Source organism: Nannospalax galili, unplaced genomic scaffold (assembly GCF_000622305.1).
Source record: "Nannospalax galili isolate Female #2095 unplaced genomic scaffold, S.galili_v1.0 scaffold128, whole genome shotgun sequence".
In the NCBI taxonomy this organism is placed as follows: Eukaryota; Metazoa; Chordata; class Mammalia; order Rodentia; family Spalacidae; genus Nannospalax; species Nannospalax galili.
This window is the reverse complement of record NW_008360322.1, coordinates 8,662,100-8,665,831: the sequence shown is the minus strand read 5'-3', so window position 1 is coordinate 8,665,831 and position 3,732 is coordinate 8,662,100.

The following is a 3,732-nucleotide window of genomic DNA, read 5'->3' as shown; positions in this document are numbered from 1 at the left end:
AAGGAACCTAGGGGATAAAGGGAAAGAAGGAGCTCAAGAGAGGTAGGACCATAGGAGAAGGGTATTAGTAAGGTAGAAAGGGGAGAAATGGGGGCGCCTTAAGTGGGAAAACCATGATGGAGGGATGAGACAATGTGAGAGATAAACAATGCCTAGCTAGATTTGAAAACCAGAGAGAACCATATTACTCCTACAACCTACTGACAAATTATACATAGCAGATCAAGAAATATAACTGGTCTTTGCCCAAGATTTATCTATATGACACACAATAATTAAAAATCCCAGACTGGTGGAACTGTGTTTAACAGACATACTTTGAGGTCTATAATAATTTTGTCAGAGGGACATAAAGGACACTTTTTGCTCCTTACCCTCCTAGGTCAACTAGTTCCAGGGGACTATGAGCATCTGTCAAAATGTCCTATAATGGTGGTGGGTCACCTGTCCTCTTGATCAAGGAGGCCGAGGAGACCCCACCAAATGGACTTGATCCAGTGTCCAGTCTATAAGGAGGAAGGTCAACACAGAAGAATCACGTCCTCCATGCTTCCTTGCCAAACCAAGTATGGCCAAGCAGGATCTTTGACATATCTTCACATAGGCGTAACTGGTAAAAGAGGAGCCAGGAGCTCCTCCCAAGCCCATGTGACCCCTGAGGAACAGATCCTCAAACGACCTTAAAAGTAAAAATAAATTGGTTTATCTGGGCCAATTGTATGGCCTTAAACACCCAAAAGGAAAGTATAAACAAAGATTAAATGGGCCAACATAACTTCATAAGAGTCCATATGTATAGCTAAAGGCTACATAACAAGCAACAATGCTGACAGGCAATACGTTCTTTTGAGTTGTTGGCCAGGGTGGCCAAAGGGATTCCCAGGTAGTAACTCAGCAGAGAACTGGGAAAATGAACAGCAGACCCCAATCTCATCCAAAGGAATATAGACAACTGATTACCGCTAGATGAGGAACAGCTGACCCTCCTAAAACAAAGACCTCTAGATAGGCTGACTAGATTCACCAGAAGGGAAAGTAGTGGGGAATGGCTGGGGGTGCTGACAACACAACAGACAGTAGCATGGATATCAGAGTATAAGGGCTCTCGTGCAGGGATGGAGGCTATCGGAGGGTGTTACCTGGGAAGTGGGTGTATAAATAAATTTTAAAAAAAGAAAAGAAATTCTTCAAAGCATAAAAATTTGCTCCTTTATAATTAGTAGATGTGAAAAACATTACCATTGAAATCTACCTGATGACTGTATATCCATGTAAGGATCTCAGAAATTAACCTGGCTGTGACTAGTAATAATCAGGTACATAGAGATTAGAGATGCATGTGCAAACATCTAAGTGTTAGTAACATTAAAAATGAGGTTTTCTCTATGAAACAGTATATTAAAATGAAATGGAGATCTTTTTTAAAGGTTAAAACCTCATTTAATTTTATGTCTTATAGGGTTTAGACAGAGTACAATATTTTATAACTTTATTAATTCAACTATATACCTAAAAATTTACAGCCGATTTTGAAAGAGATGCATCTTAGCTCTGGAAATTGTTATTGAATATGTCAATGCTGTTGTAATGAAATGCTTCTAATTACGTGGTTATTAAATAAATTTAAAAAATAAATAATAAAAAATTTTAAATTGCCATTTAATTTTTAAAAGTGTTCTTACACAAAATTTAGATGTGCCATTCGTTATCTATGGGTGTTTCTTGTGCTCACTTATAATCATCTAAGAGTCCGTAGGATGAAACAAGCGGAAGGTGGGGAACTTCATTCGTGTTGCTTTACCTTCTTCGGCTTTCACACTGGTGACGACAGTAACCAAACAGGATTTTTTTTTTTTTTTTAAGGAAAGCTCTATAAATCAACTAAAACTTTCCTCACATGGCTAGTGAGATGACTCACTGAGTAAAGGCACTGGCTACAAAGTTGGATGATTGAGTTTCACATGGTAGAAGTGGAGAACTGAGTCCCACAAGCTGTCCTCTGACCTCTACACTCATGTTTAGGCATCCATTCACATGCATGTACACGTGTGTGTGCACGTACACACACATATTAAATAATTCTAAATAAAAATTTCAGTGGAAAACATTACCAATAGATTAGATCAAACCAATAATGAACATCAGAGATTTAAGATAAGACCGAAGGATAATTACATCCCACTAGCAATAAAGGGGGAAAAAAAAAACCAAAATGAAAATAACTTTCAAGAATTCTGGAACATGATTAACACAACAAATTTAAACATCAAAGGGTGAGAAGGGAAGCTGAAATATAAACTGCACGTTTAGACCTTGCTATGAAATCATAGAAATGTCCTCAAATCTAAGGAAAGGTGTGGACAATTAAATACAGAAGGCATTAGAACTGAAATTGAAATGACAAGAAAGGAACTCTAGGCTGCAGAGTTGAAACACTAAAAGACTGAAAAAATAAATACACCTGAAAGCTGCAAAAGAGTGATCCAAGTTACAAAGACAAGGTCAGAAGATTTACATTAGACTTCTCAACAGAAACCCTAAGAAACCAGGAAATCATGGAATGACCTTTCAAACCATGAGAATAAATAACTACCAGCTATAATCACCCAAATTATATCTAGCAAGGTAATCTTTTTAAATAAGTGGAGCATTAAAGACCTCCCATGATAAGCCAAAGTTAGTGAGAAGAGATAAGAATTGTGCTACATCCTAATCAAGTACACATTCTATCAAGAAAATATGATCATAAGCACATATGCACTGATGAAATAAATTTATTTATGAAATAAACACTGCACTAGTTACTCTTCAGTTGTCGTGATAAAACAACGTGACCAAAAGTGACTTACTGAAGAGTTTATTTTGGCTTATATTTCCAGAGGGAGAGTCTATAATGGTAGGGGAAGCATGGAAGAGACAAACTGAGAGATTATATTTTCAATTCCATGCAGAAAGAAGACAGTGAATTAGGAGTGGGATGAGGATATACATCTCAAAACCCATTCCCCAGTAATGTACTTACTCCCACTAATCTGCACCTTCTAAAAGTTCCATAATCTCTCCCAAACAATGTCACCAACAGGGTACTGAGTGTTCAAAGTTATGTGCCTATGGTGGATATTCCTCATTCAAACCATCACAAACACTGATGAATACAAAGTGACATATAGATCCAGATATAATAATAGTGAGATATTTCAAGATCCCACTGTCATCAACAGGTGAATCACACAAATAAAATTTAATCACCTTTGAAATTAACTTGACCATAGACCAAATGAACTTAGCAGACATCTATGAAATATTCCATCCAACAGCTGTAGAATACATATTTTTTCCCTAGCAAGTCCAACCCTCCCCACACACCAAAGACCACATTTTAGCCCCTAATGTAAATCTTAATAAATAGAAAAAATCAAAATCCTTATATCTGAGCAGGTTAAAACGGAATAAAACTAAAAATCACCAGCAACAGAAAGTACAGCCATCATGCAGCATGCGAAGATTGAAAATAAATGTTCGAATTATCAGTGGGTCGGTCACAGAAGAAATTGAAAGAGGGGAGAGATGGGAGTTACAAACATCCTAGAATCAAATGAAACTTTGCCAAAATCTGTAGGGCACAGAAAAGGCAGTTCTCAGTGAGAAATTTATAGGTATGAGCGCTTACATTAAAAAAAAGAGAAATCTCGCTCCTGGCCTGCTCCTCTCCTGCCCTCAGGCCTCTCTTGG